This window comes from Geospiza fortis, unplaced genomic scaffold (assembly GCF_000277835.1).
Source record: "Geospiza fortis unplaced genomic scaffold, GeoFor_1.0 scaffold636, whole genome shotgun sequence".
Lineage (NCBI taxonomy): Eukaryota > Metazoa > Chordata > Aves > Passeriformes > Thraupidae > Geospiza > Geospiza fortis.
The window spans coordinates 1,402,880-1,412,210 of NW_005054435.1; the positions used below are offsets into that span (position 1 = coordinate 1,402,880).

General features: G+C 42.1%; 1 long non-coding RNA gene across 1 annotated transcript; it reads left to right on the plus strand.

Moving 5' to 3' along the window:
* Positions 1–7,135: 7,135 nt before the first annotated feature.
* Positions 7,136–8,973, plus strand: LOC115948571. Its single transcript, XR_004082381.1, has 2 exons — positions 7,136–7,216; positions 8,916–8,973. It is a non-coding gene; the product is annotated as an uncharacterized LOC115948571 (long non-coding RNA).
* The last annotated feature ends 358 nt before the right edge of the window (positions 8,974–9,331 follow it).

Below are 9,331 nucleotides of genomic sequence, written 5' to 3' on the forward strand. Positions count from 1 at the left end.
GTTGACAGTGAACACTTTATTATGGGGCAAAAGATCCTCTTAAGAATGTAAGGTCAGCAGTCTGTGAGCAAAGAATTTCTTATGCACATCAACACACAAATGCTTGATGCCTAATCCTTTAATATGATTTTTATGGATTGATTTCAACAGGAATCCAAGGACAAATCTTCGGTAGCTGAACAACCTTCTGTCAGCAAGCTGGCTTTGTTGGAATTCATGCTCAAAAATTATCCCACTCCAGTTGCTTTTTAATATTGTGATTGCCAGGGCCCGGTCCTGTAGCTTGTCTTCCAGTTTTGAGTGGCTCCTTACTGAAGCAAACTCCTATTGGCCTTTTTTGAGTATTTTGCTAAATCATGTATTCCTTTTTATAGGGGGATGTCTTAGGGCAGGCTGTAACAACATGAGGATGACTGTCACATGGGTTAGTCTGAACTGACAATGGGTTTGTCAGTCATGGAAAGCTACTCCCGATTCAGGAGATAATTTCCATTTCATGTGTGCTTTCAGCCTGACTAGGTGACTTCCCTTGCATGGCAAATCACAACTGGCTTGAGAGTAAACTCTTGGCCCTTCAGTAATTTCTCTGTGAGAGTCTGTCCTCAATGTGTCTGGAGCTCTGGCTTGTTATCCTGAGACTTGCTGAGGCCTTTCCTTCCAAAAATAACCTACTAGCTGTAAGTCTGTTCTCTAAGCTGTCACTACTTTTCTGTTCTGTTTTAAAATATCTTTCTGCTGTATCTCATTTTTATGTGGAACACAGCCCTTCTCTGAACTGTCCTGCAGTTTGTAGTGAGCTCAGGAAGAAGAGGCATCTGAAAGCTACTAAAAACATCGTGTTTCAAACCCAGCAGTTGTCAGAAATAAAGATACCTTTTGGTTTAAGTGATGGCTAAATTTTTCCAGCTGTTGCTCTTGTTAAAGAATTTAAATCTGGGAGGAAATGAAGGTTTTTCACTGTACTACTCCTCCACCTGAGGTACTGCTTTAGTTCACTGCACTCAAGATATTTACTAATCTTTCTGAGCAGAGGAGCTGGACACGGGTTTGTTTAGTTTAGTGTGCAGGTTCTGCCTGACCCACCCTGTTTCCTGTGATCTGTGTATTCAAGGACAGTGAACCCCTCAGACCACACCTGACCTAGGAGGTGTTCCCAATTCCTGGACTAAGTACGTGTGCCAGACATACCCTGAATCTATATCAGGGTGAGATCCTGGGCTCAAATTGGCTTCCACTTTACCCTTGAAACAAGGCAATCCAGGTGAATAGACTGGATGTGAGCTTTAACACACTCTGACAGGTCCCAGATCTGGATGGTTTGAGGGCAAAGAGGGAATGTCAAGATTGGAAAGCATGCCAGGCTATCTCCAGCAGGGATCTGGGCAAGACCTTAGAAGACCTGTTGCCTACAAACTATTTGGAGAGATTTCATCTGCTTAATTTCTTGTGTTTCTTGAGTTTGTTTCATTGCAAACCTTCTGGTCATTCAACATAATGTTGCAAAGACTGTGACCTGGATTCTTCATGGTATCCATGGAAGATGTGGGCAATTCCTAGGAGAGGAGAGATTCTTAAATCTATTTCAGTAGCTCAAAATCAGGCAGCTTTCTTTACAGGGGCATGTTTACCACTGTAAATCCTGAACATTACCTACCTTCTGCTAGTGCCTGGGGCTTTGCTGTCATTGCTGATACTGCATATCTGGCACTGAAGACCCGTGCCCAAAATTAAGATAGTATGTGTTCAGTTTGCTGATTGCTTCTCCAGAAAATGCTTATGCTGAATTAATATCCCACTGTCTGTTTGAAAATCTGAGTTTTATACAAAAATTACTCCAGGTTTCTTACTTTTTTTCTGTAGGTGACATTATTTAATGATATGGGGAAAATATAGAAAATAAGCTTGTTTTTTTAACTTGGATTTAAAAAAAATGCACAGATAATCAGAAATAAAAAATTAAGAAGCACGAGTAAGTATACACAGTGCTATGAATTAAATGGGTTAAAAGGTCCATTTACTGTGAGGGTGGTGAGGCACTGGCACAGGTTTCCCAGAGGAGCTGTGGCTGCCCCATCCTTGGCAGTGTTCAGGGCCAGGCTGGATGGGGTTTGGAGCAACCTGGGATAGTGAAGGTGCCCCTGCCCCTGATCTTTTAGGCCACTTCCAACTCCAATTATTCTGATTTTATACTCAGCTCCCTTTACACTTATTTGTGACATAGTAGGCCTGTGCTAAAAGTATTTTTATTCCTTAATCTGAGGGCAGAAAATAACACCAGTAAAGCTTTCAGGTCACTTCTTTTTAGCAGCATCTGCCTCAATCCAAGGCATTGAGTGCCTTTCCTGCAAGGAAAGGGTTATCTCTGCTCTCAAATGGGAGAGCACACCCTGCTCTAGCCTGCAGGCACACAGATAATAATAACATGGAAGGATGGCAGCCTGTGCTCTGGAACGGTTTATGAGGAGGAAGTCCGCAATTACATATTTCTGGGCAAACATTAACCAAGGCTGAAGCCTAGCTTCGAAGAAAAACAACAGGCTGGAACCTCCAGTAATATAGCTGTTATGTGGACTGGAAAGAGCAGTCATGCATTCATGGAGCATTAGAAGCTAAGTAAGAATAGCACGACAACAAAGCAAAAGGCTTGATAATATTAGCACATCCTGGTGTGAGCCTGCAGAAAGCATCTCTGCCCCTGCCCAGCCCTGCAGTGATATTGGAAACACCAAGGAGATTTTTTTCTTAAGTACTCTCTAGCTCTCTTAAAACAGACCTAAGCCAAAGTAATGGGACTATTGTTTGCTGTGCTCACGGCCTAATCCATTTATATCGGTGGTTTCAGAGCTTGCCACCACAGACTGAAGTTTCCCCTTTAAAAAACAAGTTACTTTGGGCATCTCTCAATCACTGCGGTTACCACGCTAGAAACAATTGCCATTCTGTGCTGTGGTTTTGTAAAGCAGCAGTCTTATTTAGAGCTTTGTGTGCTAAAGTCGGATATGCCCATTCTATTATGGACTCTCTGTACCTAAAAATGGAATTGTTACACTAAAATTAAGGACACAGCCAAATGATACATACTTCCTCTGCTTTGTTTTTTCTGACAGACCACAATTGCTGCAGAGAAGCTGTCCAGTCATTACTGCAAACTCTGGGGAAAAGGAGTGACAGAATTTAGACCTCTATGGGAGAGGAGCGTTAGTCTAAAGAGACACTTGCTGTGGCAAGCATAATATGTAGATTCCAAAGTTAAGCACTTTGGAAAAAGTCCAAAAGATGAAGATACATACATTACTGCTGCTGCGGGGAAGGAAGGGAATCTTAAATGTCTCCATAGAGAATATTTACTTGGCTTTTCTTCCTTTCCTTTTTTTAAAGGGCAAGACAGCTGTGGCTGAGAAGCCTTACACTTGGAATATAGGCTATTTGGTTCAGGTTTAATGGTAAAAGTTAATTTATTCTGTTGTTAGCTGGGCTAAAATAAGAAAAAAATAGGATTACTGTCCTAACGTCCTGCACTGCGAGGGCAGGCACTTACCTACCCACTCCTGTTAGTGACCTGAAATCACTAACATCCAAAGCCCTTAAGGAAGCTCAAATGAACTTACTGGTTCAGCTGGCTTCACTGGGGACAGTTGTTCCTGCCCCAGTGCTGTCCTCACAATTAGCAGTGATTAACAGTCCTGCTGCAACCAATACTCCACGGCGAGACTGGAATGGAAAATGCAGCCTTGGGGACTATGTGAGGTCTCTCACAACAGCAAATTATCTTCAAAAAGCAGCTGATCCCACTTTGCCTTGTTCTGATAATGGAAAACTGTGTTCTTTGGTTTTGTCTTTTCCCTTCTCTTCTGTGCCTGATACTGCATGCTTTTTAATGCCAAAGCAACTTTTAAAGGCACCCCCTCCACCCCCAAGTGTTTTAGCAGGTTAATCTTCTGGAATATTTTAACAAAACACAAACTATGACATTCAGTCACTGAGTGATTTCTGCTGCTTGCATTTTGAAAACCCAGAATATTTCTAGATAAGTGCCAGTGGATTATTTTAGGTACACCAGAAGAGATCTGGTTTTGGCATTTTGGAAAGGTCCCAGTTCAGAGGGATAGAAAGAACTGGCCTGTTCCAATGAGTATGGCTGGATTGTATCATAATTAAGGAATAAAGAATTCTGACTCCTAAATAGGTATCCTTCAGAATATTTTAATCTAACCCGAATAAAACCATGTTTATGTTTAAATAAGGAAGATGATTAATGGGATAATGGGAGGCAACAGAATTTCACTTCTTGTAAAAGGAGTGCAAGCATAAACTTGACAGAAAACTGCTTTTTTAGTTTGTTTTGAGGATGGACAAATCACAGATAGCTTAAAGAGCTGCACAGGTCCTTGGCCTGTCCTTTCACAGTTTACTGCATCTTTCAAACTACGGTTTCAGAGGCTGAACATGGATTTAGGTGAATCTTTCAGCGATGCATCCTATATAAGCTTTTATATGTTGTTATGGGAGTAAACTTGGTTCCTCCTTGTCTTCTAGTGATGTGTCCTCCTTTTGGGAAACTTAGCACATATCAGTGAACCAGCAAAGGATGAGAATCTAAGCAGAATATTCAAGTCAGACTTTTTTTGCCTGTTTAAGAAGTTACTCATTGCATTGTCATTCATAATCGTCTTCCCGTGTGACAGGATGGGCTCATCAGATCCCAGGGAGATAAAGCGGAATTTGTCAGCTCCTAGGGGGCCAAAGTAAGCATCCTTCTGACTAACAGTCTTTGAGCACTGTGTCAGGAGTTATGGGAATTTGGAGTTACGTGCTGCTGTTGAGTGGCACAGCAAAATATGGTTGTGTAAGTGTGGTTAGTGGTTAATGATTTCTTTTTTTGTCTTTCCTTCTCTGCCTTCTGTGCTCCTTGCCCTGTACACAAGAGCAGGAAGGAGGATTTGGATGGAGCAATGCAGCCTCTTCATCTTTTCCTAAGTGAGTCAATATTGTTGCTATTTCTAGAAAGTCATCTTTGGTCTTTTAGAAAAGACCATCAAAGGATGAGAGACATCTTTGACATGGTAGTATGGAAGGTGGGAGTTCTCTGGCACACCAGGAGCTCTGCCTGCTGGCTCTTCTGATTGCAAGTATAGTATATATTTTACATTCTGCCAGAGTCTCATTTTGCCTCCTTGCTGCACTGCTTCAGAGCACAGGCCTCTGCAGCACTGGGTGTGAGAGAGAGTCTTGTGTAGGCAGCTCTGTGTTGACAAGTGCCTTGTACCATCTGCTTCCTTCCTCCACAAATCCATCAGCATCCATGCAGCAGCTTGTACTTGCTAAGAGCACTGCAAGGAGATGTGATTTGGATTTAATCATTAGCAAATGTCCCTTGACTGTTTCTCAGCTGCCCCATCTGAGTTTAATTCCAGGAGAAGGAAACTGATGTATTCCTGCTTTCAGGTGTAATTACTTCAAGACAGATTGACCGTTTAAGCACACACGACACTGCTTAGCTTTAATTAGAGTAAATTGGCAGAATTTATATGACCGGTAGTTTTGGGGACTGTCAGATGCATGAAAATATATTTTGCATTTATAAAAACACTTTGTAAATTTAACCCTCTCTCCATTAGGAGCAGAGTGGAACTGGCTGGGGAAGGGGGTGGTGCTCCAGGGAGACAAAAACATTTGAAAGAGAATGAGAAGCAAGAAGTACCTGGAGACTGTGCAATAACACAGACAAGTGTTATTGCCAAACTAGAGTCTTTGTGATTTGTAAGTGTGTAAGTGAGATTTATAAATCCCAAAGATAATAATTTTTTTCTGGAAGGCTGTTCTAGTATATTGTATGACCCCAGTGTTGATATAAGTGAAATTGAAAAAGAGGTTTGGCTAGATTCTGTCACAACAGTTCTTAGTGCACCAATTCAGAGCGCCCTGGAATAATGTCAGCCTTTGCTGGATCTGTTCCTGACTTGACCCTCAGCAGCACCAGCAGGGCAAGCAATGAGGTTTTAGTACATAAAGAGCCCCCAAATCATTGACTGAGCAGCACGGCAAGCACTGTTGAGCCCCTTCTGTTCTGAGCAACCTGGACCCCCTAGACCCCCTTTCTGGTTGGAGAAGCTCTTTGCCAAACCAGGAGCAGGGAGCTGCCTTGTGCCAAGCACCTGTTGATGGATGTTATCAGTGTAGTTTGGATGCAGTTTACAGTCTGTCTCTGCCTGGCAGCTGGGGAATCTCCATTTAACAAATTGTGGAAGGTGAAGGGCCTTCAGTTTTCCCAAAGAAGGAATAGCTGACCACAGGTTCAAATTCGATTAAATTATTGGCACAGGGTTTGCTAACTGATATCTGCTTAATGTTGGGAGCTCTTACTGATGGCATTCTGTAAGAATAGAGTTGGAAACAGAAAGGTTTTTTTATTCTGGAATAGCCCAAATTCTATTAGTTTCTGTTTTATTGCTTGGCACATAAAAGGTGGCTGTGTCACCTTGATTTGAAGTTTGGTGAAGAGTCTTAGTGGAAGTGGTCTCAAGCATCTTCTGTGATGAGGTCAGGATGGAATAGGAATCTGTTTGCCTGAGGATGCTGCAAATATGGTGGGGCCAACATACTTAACTATTCTACTTTTTATTATTTGCATAATTTGTCCTGGGCCTGAGATCTGTGAAGAAAGTGGAGGGGGGAGCTGTGGTCTTTCACACTTGGGCACTGATATTCAAGTTCCTGAACAGCTCAGAGTTCTGAGAGGAGTTTTTATTTCTGTGTCAGCTGCATCTGAAATAAGATGCGCCTAGCACAGCTTTGCTTTAATTTGGTGCAAGTGCACCACTATCCAAACATGATATATCTGGGTCCAATAGTCCCCAGAAAACTGTGTTTTCTCTATCCAAAGCAATGGAGTCTGTAGATGGGTAGAGATGGTTATCTTGGGTTAATCATGAGGGAGGCCAGTCTGGCTGCTCCTTGTTTCTTGCTCCTTTCACGGGGTTTTTGCTTCTATGACTGAGTTGAAATACAGTCAACAAGACCTGTATCTGCTGATGAGTTAAGAGCCTGCTGTCAGCACCCATTCTCCCAGCACAGTATCTGTACTTCAGATTTCAGCCACCCTAATCTCTCTGCTTTCAGAAATGGAGTCCTGCATCCCTGAAAATGAGACGCAGCGGAAATTCTGTCGATCTTTCTTCCCAAGATCATGCATTAACAGCATTCTGGCAGGACTAAGGTAAGAAAGTTTGAGTAAAATATCTGAGTCCCTTGCTGTTCATTGTTCTCTTTCTCTTAATACAAACATTGTGATAGCAATTTCTGATAAGAAGCAGTTTTCCTGAAGTCCATGTGTTCCAGGCTTAAGCGAAATGACAAAAATAAGGGCTCAAGATGAATAACAAGTATTTAGTGCAGCAGAGGAATGGTGATGGTCATAGTATGATGTGCATTTGCTTCTAAGCCCAGCACAGATATTTTTTCCTGTCCCTTTTATTTTTAGCAGGATGCTGGGGATGCAAAATAAATATGAAATGTTTAGGGCAGCAGTTTGTGCTGTGACTAATCTGTCTTCTGTGAAGCTAATAATCCTCCCTAAATTATTCTACAGGGGAAGTCATAGATTTGTACTTTTCACTGCATGGCACATCACAAACCAGAAACGTGGTTAATGGCTGCTAATAAGTCCCTGAATTCTCCTCTTCAGGGAGCCTTCCCTCGGGAGAGCCGTTATCGTTAATCTGGTTAAATCTGGATGTTTCCCCTTCTTTTCTTATGTTGTTTGTTCTCCTTTGAGGTAGTTACAGTTCATTTATGTCTAGCGAGGGGACAAGTGGTGTTTGCCAGAGGCGGCTGCAGAGGCCGATGGGCGCCCGTTTGCATGGGCCTCGTTACAAAGGCAGACCACATCCTGGCCAGGACAAAGTGCTGTCTGATCCACAGCCGGCACACACCAGTGCCTGCCTGGAGCCTCGCCAGCCTGTGGGCAGCCTTTGTGAGGAGCCACTGTGTTAGTCTGTGTGGAAGTCGAAGGAAGGGATAAACCAACTAAATTAATCCTTCTTTCCATTCTCTGGCAGAGCTTCCACCAGTCAAAATATGCATGTGATTCACTACAGTATAAATTTTTCCTGTGCTTTTTGTTTGCTGTCATCTAGGAGAAAAGTGGTGTGTCATTCACTCAGCTGCTTCACTGGGAGCAGAACACTGAGAAAATTAAAATATCCTATCTTGGGTATCTTCTTGCAAAGATATTCTTGCTTCATGTGTAAGAGGTATCTTTGCAACCAACTGATAAATTCAACATATACATAATCTTCCATCTAACAAGTTTTAAACCCCCCATGCATCTCAGGTTCCAGGATTTAAACTTCCAACTCTTGCTAAAATGGGTGGGTAAGCAGCTATGTCTAACTCATAAAACACAAAACCTGAGCTTGTGGGGAAGAGGGCAAAGGTGCTGTTGTAAGACAAATACAAATCATTATTTTCGGCCAGTTAAGGACAGCAAAAGGAATCCACAAAGCGGATTTGGTGACAGAGTTGGAGATATTACCCCATACTTCCTTGATTTTGGGTGTGTAAAAAAAAAATAATCAGAGGAACAACTGGTTTTCTTTTCATTTAAACACCACAATAAAATATGAACTCTGTGGAATGCTATGCGACTTAAGGTGATTTTAAAATGAGTGCAGCTGCATAGGTTTGGGTTTTTTGAGCCTTGCATTTCTCAGTTGAGAGAATTATCATGTAGCCACAGGGTTTTAATAAACCTTTTTGCAGCTAAAATAAAATGTTGAGGTTTGATGGGAAAGCAGATTGAAGTGGAACATTGGTTACATCAGTAAATGTGCCTTATTCTCAATTGGCAGTGGTGAGTGTGAGTCAGTTTGTTTCAGCCTCTAAAAATACCATATGTCTTTATAATTCCAAACAAGCCCTTAAGATGGACAGAAGGAGTGTGCTTTTTTTTTTTGCTTAAATATGGCTGGTGAATATCTCTGAAAACCCACAGCAACCCACATCCTGGTTGACCACTGCTGTTCACCTCATCAAAAAGAGTGACCTCACAAAGGTAGGAACCTTCAGTTTGCTGTGGGGATGCTGCTCCTCTGCCTCATCTTTGCAGGTTCTGGAGAACAAAGTCAGTCCTGGCATAAACAGGTGAGTTTTCTACTCAAGCTGATGGGATTTGTCCCCATCTGTGCCAAGAATAAACTCTTTTAAAATGCACTTGTGGGTGAATTCTTCACAGATTTTGTTTATCCAATTTTGTGTAAACATGTTGTCCTAAAAACTACTGTGTGAGCCCAGCTTTACCACATGATTCAGTACCAAACTATGTGAAATTAGC